A 7,810-nucleotide genomic window follows, 5' to 3' on the forward strand; every position below is an offset into this window, starting at 1 on the left:
ATCATCATCATCATCATCATCATCATCATCATCATCATCATCATCATCATCATCATCATCATCATCCATCTAGGGGTAGCCGTGTTGGCCATAGAGCAAATCCTATCACATCCAATCAATGGTACCTTTACTGGGCCAACCAAAATGCACAATTACATGTTGCAAGCTTTCAAAGTCCCACCGGCTTCTTCATCTAATATTGTAATGTTATTCTAATATTGGCACTGATTTGCATGCTTTACCGCTACACCTCCTAAAATTTTCCTGATGTGAAATGTGAAGCCTTCTTGAGAAATTCAGTGTTCCCTACCTACATTGGAGCCTCAGGCTTCACAAAGGAAGGAGGCGTGCTGGATCCCAAGAGCACATCTTCCTTGAATTGCAAATGGACACTAAATTTCTTTGACTTTCAAAATGTCCCTGTGACTGCATGCCGCCCCAAAAAAGAGGGGGTGCTAGCCTACAGAGAAACACCAAAATGCAGACCTATGATTTACATCTTCAATGTTTATTTCCTGTTTCCCTGATGAAGGAGCCAGTGTGAATTCAAAAGCTTGCAACATGTAATTGTATATTTTGGTTGGCCCAATAAATGTATCATTATTTGGATGTGGTGGTGGTGGTGGTGATGATGACGACTGATTATGATGGAGAACATGACCCAGTAAAATACTCAATATAAATATCAGTTCATTTGATATGGTTTATTTACAGAGGTATATACACACACACTCTGTGCACCCATGTGTGTGTGTGGGGGGGGGGGGGGGGTAAAAAAACTTTTTTATTGTAAGTGAAGAAACATGTACACAGGACACCAAAACAGCAAAACCAAAAGCTTCACGATTTTGGATTACAGTTAAAAGATGTGGGTCTTCTTGAGTTCTGTGTCATTTGAAATGAGTATTTAAAAACTATATTACATATTTTGTTGTTGTTGTTCTGCTTTGGGACAAATCAAGCATTGGGTTTTGTGTCCTTTTCATGTAACCTCTACAAAATTATAAGATCTGTGTAAATATGTTATGTTGTTGTTGCTGTTGTTGTGCACCTTCAAGTCATTCCTGATTTATGGTAACCCTAAGGAGAACATATTGTGGGGTTTTCTTGGTAAGTTTCTTGAGTGAGGATTTGCCATTGCCACCCTCTGAGGCTGAGAGAGTGTGACTTATCCAAAGTCATCCAGTGGGTTTACATGGCCGAGCTGGGATTTGAATCCTGGTCTCCAGAGTCCTTGTCCAATACTCAAACCACCATGCCACCGTGGCTATCTATATTACATATACTGTATTGTATTATATGTGTGTGTTTGTGTTGTATGCCTTCAAGTCATTTCTGACTTATGGCGATCCTGAGGCTAAACTATCATGGGGTTTTCTTGGCAAGATTTGTTCAGAAGAGCTTTGTCCTTGCCTTCTCCTGAGGCCGAGAGAGTGTGACTTGCCCAAGGTCACCCAGTGCATTTTATGGCTGAGTAGGAACTGAACCCTGGTGTCCAGAGTCATAGCTCAACACTCAAACCATTATGACTCAGCCATATTTTTCTGCTGAACTTACCCTTGTTTAAATGCCTTGCTGGCCTGTAATATAGAACTCTGAGTAAGGCAAATGCTTAAAATTGTACCTTCCTAGCAACAAACCCTGGCTTGACTGAATCTGTATTTAAATTATTCCTTGCATTTGTCAATTGTGCTGAAATAAAGAGGGGAACCCTTTCTATATTTGCATTGTGTTCTCAAGCAACCCATTGCCTAACACATTTGCTGTCCTTTTTTCATGAGAAATAAAGGTGCCCCGAACTCTGGGGTCAAGTCTTGTCTAGTACTCTTAGGAAAAAAATAACTTAGGAAGGAGCCATCCTCTCCCCCTATTTGCTGCAAGGACAGGCTGCCAGGTAGACACATTTCTGGAAGGGGAACAGCAAGTGTGGTGTTACTCAATGGACTTGTTAGTCCTGGTCAAAATAGAGGACATTTTGAAACTTTCTGGACAGAAAGCTGAAATGTAGTACATGTCCTGGAAAAGGAGGACATCTGGTCACCCTATGAGTGAGTGGGAAACATGGGCTACCAAAGCATTCAGAAGTGCTGCTGGCTCAGAAGATCTCCATGCATAAAACTCTACTTTCCTTCTAGAAATGGGGCATATTGAACCCATGGCATTTTGGCACAAATTGACCCTCACACTGCCCCTTTGAATCTTGGTGCATGGACACAGTATTTTGACACCTGAGCAAGAAAGTTCTATTCCTATTCCTTGTTCCCATTTAGGGCAGCACCCCCATACATTAATAGCAAAGTAAATAAAGAAATAATCAAAATAGTAAAAGAGTTCCCATACCTTAGATCAAACATGAATCAGAACGGAGATGGCAGCCAAGAAACCAAAAGAAGACAAAGAATAGGGAGGGCAGCTATGAAAGAACTAGAAAAGATCCTAAGAGGTAAAGATGTACAACAAATAAGCACTAAAATTAGAATCATCCAAACCACTGTATTCCCCATCACCATGTAGGGATGTGAGAGAAGGACAGTGAAGAAAGCAAACAAGAGGAAAATTAATTCATCTGAGATGTGGTGCTGGAGAAGAGTCTTGAGGATATTGTGAATGGCCAAAAAGACAAACAATTGGATTCCTGAACAGATGAAGCCTGAATTCTCCCTAGAAGCCAAGATGACCAAATTGAGGCTGTCATATTTTGGCCACTTTGTAAGAAAGCTTGACTCACTAGAAAAGACAATAATGCTAGGGCAGGTGGAGGGCAGAAGGAACTGAGGAATGTCACATGATCAATGGATCATGGATGGATGGACTCAGTCAGAGAAGACATGGGCAGAAGTTTGCAGGACCTGAGCAGAACATTAGAGGACAGAAGGGCTTGGAGATGTCTTATCCACAGGGTCACTATGAATCAGGGTCAACTCAAGGACAGTTAACAACAAAATAAGTAATAATTTAGTGTCCTTCCATGTCAACCATAGAAGGAAGTTTTGCGTGAATTTGCTGTCCTTTCACAAGAACAAAAGTCTGTCCTTTCACATGAAGGACATCCTCAATTTGGGTAATCCTAGAACAGGTCCTATTAGTGAAGCAGAAAGACTCTCTTATGCCTTCATGTATCAAGTTTTAGGGGCCCACCCTTAGGGAACCAAAATTTGGCTCAGTTTAAATTCTTTTATTCTACTACCGTCTCTTGGGGCTACACCCAGTCACTAATAGTAACAACCATATAGGGAGGAAAAGAGTGAAACCATTTTAAAAGCTATTTTCAACATTCTGATCATCAGAATAACAATGACATCAAGAGATAGTAGTAGAGGGTATTCAATGAAGCCAGGATGAACATTTGTCTTATAATATCCTAAATGATAATTAAGAAATCATGGATAGTATCTATTACAGTGGGACCTTGGTATCTACTGGAGTTTGGTTCAAGGACCGCCCTATAGATACCAAAATCTGTGCATGTTCAAGTTCCTTGAAATACAGCAGCATAGTAAAATAGTGTCCCTTATTTAAAATGGTAAAATCAAGGTTTGCTTTTTGAATTTCTATTTTTTTTAAAAAATATATTTTCAAACCATGGATGGTAGAATCCATGGATAAAGAAACTGTGTTTAGAGGGCTGACTATAAATGATATGTGCATGGGACTTGGATTTCTGTAACATGGAGAGTTTCTGTATCTTTTCTGATGAAATGAGTTTGCTGAATATTGGAAAGAAAAGAAAGGAAGAGAATCACTGTAGCGGCTAAAGACTCAGATGTTGTCTTGTGCTGAAATGCCATTTCTATCCTCATCTATATATGCAGGCTTATTCTGAGCACTTGGGCAAGTTGCTTCCACCTCAGTTCTGCATCAGTAAAATAGAAATCATGATGATTAAAATTAAGAATAGGTTTAATGTTCTTAAAGGGAGTGGTATTACCAAAGGTGCTGTGGAGGAGCTGGAGGGTGATGTGATGCAACGTGATGTGATGTGATGTGTATGTGTGTGTAAAATTTGGCAGTTGGCTAATATTTGCAACAGTTGCTGATTTTTTTCTTAAAGTATAAACAATTAATTCTGGTAGAAGGAAAGGAGACACACACCATTCAAAGTTTGGTAAGGACATGCACAAGGACTAACACTCCACCCTATGTTAGACTATAGTTTTTCTGAGCAATGTTACTTGTCATGGACAAAACAGAAAACTCAGCCAGCCAGTGTTTCAGGCAAACATCATTCCCTTGTTCACTTTTTCAAGCAAACAACAACCTTGGTTACATTGTAAAAGAGAGAGAGAAAGAGTAAGAAACATAAATGAGCTTGAGGCAATATGGAAGTGAAGTAAAAGAGAGTCGCCCAGCTGCTGACAAGATAATAGCCAAGACTGAGGTTCCAGCAGATATATTCCAGTGGAACTCGCTACTGTTCAAGATTTCTTGCTTCAGATTACTGCCTTTGTAACCAGACTTCTAAAATGGTAATCTTGCACCAGGGTGGTAGATCTGTAATTTGTTTTCCTTCGCCAAACTGGAGTGTTCATGCAAGTTCTTTTGCACACAGATACATTCTTGCTCCCCCTGCCCTCTACACACATGTCCTTGATTTCAGCAGCGCAGTTGAACACAGAAAAGGAAGGTTTTCTCTCATTGTTGTTACACTATTTAGAATTGGAAGCATTTGCTGTGATCAGCCACTAGATCCTAGTCTATATTCTCTCTACCCCTTTTCTGAAGCCCTTCCACTCCAGTGTAATTCAGGAGTTTTGTCCCAGAAGTACTGAGAGGTACATACATGTTAGTGGCAGTAGTAGTTAGTGGTGGGGGGAAAAATGCACAGATGTGTTCTCTGGTGTGATATGATCCCTTGATCATTTTGACTTATGCTTAATCCACAGTCTGCTACCGTTCTCTTTTCACCTCAACACAACACCTGCTTTGCCTCTCAGAACTCAGTATCTTTCATCCACAGGGGTCTTTTGCCCTTATATATGTATGGGACTTGGATTATTTGGTGGGTTATTTGACTAGAGTAGTTGTCACCCCCTAACATATTGCTGCATCTGAGCTCAAATCCATGCTGACCACATCTCAAATATGTAAGTACATTTGAGTCACTGTTTTAGAACACTAGGATGTGATCATCATAAAGATAAATCACAAAAATAAATATGTTTTCATGGGTCAGTTGGCTCACTCATTAGAATCTGCTGGGTTATTTGACTAAAGTAGTTGTCACCTCTGCCACAACTTTATAATATACCTCTTTTCTACCTCCCCACCACACTGATAGGGCTTCTATGCCTCTCATGGCTTCACAACAGGCATAAATTCAACAGGTGAATCTCCCCCATTACTGGCATTTTCATGTTGGTATTTTCAGTGTTACTTCACCAAGAAAACTGCATACTGTAGTTAGGAGAAGGGGAATTGTTGGATTAAAGCTTCAGTTCCCATGCTGAATGTCCTTACACAAGTTATTTCCTGCCTTTGACTTAAATGGAGGTGAACTAATTCATAGGAATCTTATGGATGAAAGTTGCACGAAAAATACAAAACCCTTCCCTATAGAGAAAAGTTCCACACAATATTTGGCAATCTCTGTGCTGTTGCAAATCCTCTCACTCTCCTTTGCTGCGAACAGGAACCTAAGCCGAATGAATGAAGCTTGATGCCAAATTAATGTTTCTTCCTCAGTCTGCCAAAGTGATTTTCCACTGCAGCCTGGACAGAAAGAGTGAGAACATTAGCAATTAAATCTCGGGTCATTCTTTTAGTGACTTCGTTTTCTTCACTTCTCATCCATCCAAGCTTCCAGCTTGTCATTTTGACCTAACCCTCAGGGCTCTCTCTCTCTCTCTCTCTCTCTCTGTGTGTGTGTGGTACTGGGATATGCAATTCCCCATAAACCATAAACCTATCTGCAAATAACGCCTTCTAAAGCAGTGGCACCTATGGATCTATCACTGTTTAAGATTTCACCATGAACACCATTTCAGGCACATCCAACTAGAAGCCATTTCTATGTGCCTGGGCAGTTTATCAAAGGCTGCATCCACACAGCAGAAATAAACCGGTTTGACCCCACTTTAACTGCCATGGCTCCATGCTATGGGATTCCAGGAAAAGCAAAGCTCTGGTGCCACAACAAACTACAGTTCCTAGAACCCTACAGCATGGGAACATGGTAGTCAAAGTGGGGTCAAACCGGATTATCTCTGTTGTGTGGATGCAGCCAAAGACTTTCTCTTCCTTGTCCTACCAGAGTGGAAGAGGGATAGAATAAGGCAAACCCAAAGTGAGTTGTAGACTTCAATGATTTTTCAATACATATGGGCATTTGATGATGAGACCATGCTTGTTATATTGTTTATAACCATCAATAATATGGAAAGACATTATTAAGGCAGTGCCATTTTTTAAATGCTAAGGCATATCTAAGTGTACTTGCATCCTTGTCCGAGGGTATACCTTTAAAAAGCATGTCACAAATGTATTGGGAGGGAAAAGAGAGAACGTGTGTATCCCGTTTGAAGCATACACACACACACACCTCCAAGAGAATAAAATCTGTGACTCACAAACTTCCATGAAAAACGTTCAGGATCCTGTTCAAGAGCAGCTTACATCCTTCTCTTATTGACATTTACTGGAAAGCAAGTCCAAATAATTTCAATGGGATTTAATTTCTAGGCAAGACTGCAATCCTATACCTTCTTACCTTTAAGTTACACTGGACTCGACTGGGCTTAGTTCTGAGTAAAAGTGAAGAGAGCTCTATTAGAGACCAGGGTTCAATTCCCAGCTCGAGCATAAAAACCCACCAGGGGTAACCTTGGGCAAGTCACACTCTCTCAGCCTCAGAGGATGGCCATGACAACCCCCCTCTGAAGAAACCTGCCAAGAAAAACCTGTGATCGCGTCTCCGTTAGTCAGAAAATGACTTGGAGGCACACAACAACAACAACAACAACAACCAATGCAGTTACAGCAAAAATCGCAATTTCTTCTGCTTTGTCGCTAAAGAAAAGTCGGGATGCTGTCTTTCTTTCAGCACTGAGGGGCGGACAGTTCCCCTTCCTCCTCCGCCTGGCTGTCTGAAGATAACCCGAAAAGGAATACAGTACAATAAAGCAGGGCCACATCCACCTTTGGGAGCCGCCTTTCACCCGGTGCGCTTGAGATTTCTAGCTGAGGAGTTTAAAAAGAATTTCTTTTAGAGCCTCTGAGCCTACTCCTGCCATACTCAGCAGGGAGGGTCTCTCAAGAAGCAGGAAGAACAGGATCATTCATTCATTCATTTTTAAATTTGGAGTATTGATATCCAGCTCTTCGAGCCAGTGGGGCCTAGTGGTTTGAGTATTGGACTCTGACAGCTAGACACACATTCATAAGGACACACAGATATCATGCGTCGTCTCCTTTGGCACATCTGAACATGACAGTCTTCAAAGGTGACACATGGCTATATTTCCTTCCCTTTTGATACACAGAGAAAAGCCAGCATGGCTTAGTGCTCGGAGTGTTGGACTACGACTCTAAAGACCAGGGTTCCAGTCCCAGCTCGGCCACGAAGCCCACTGGGTGACCTTGGGCAGGTCACACTCTCTCAGCCTCAGGGGAAGGCAGTGGCAACCCTCCTCTGAACAAATCTTACCACGGAAACCCCATGATAGGGTCGCCGTTAAATCGGAAAGGACTTGAAGGCACACACCGCTCCCACCACTTCAGCCACAGAGGCTCCGAGGCTGCGTCCAGATTGGAGAAATAACCCGTTTTGGCAACGCTTTAATTCTTTGTCTTGCTCAAGGCTATGGAAATCTGG

The sequence above is a fragment of the Sceloporus undulatus genome, chromosome 1, assembly GCF_019175285.1.
Source record: "Sceloporus undulatus isolate JIND9_A2432 ecotype Alabama chromosome 1, SceUnd_v1.1, whole genome shotgun sequence".
NCBI lineage: Eukaryota > Metazoa > Chordata > Lepidosauria > Squamata > Phrynosomatidae > Sceloporus > Sceloporus undulatus.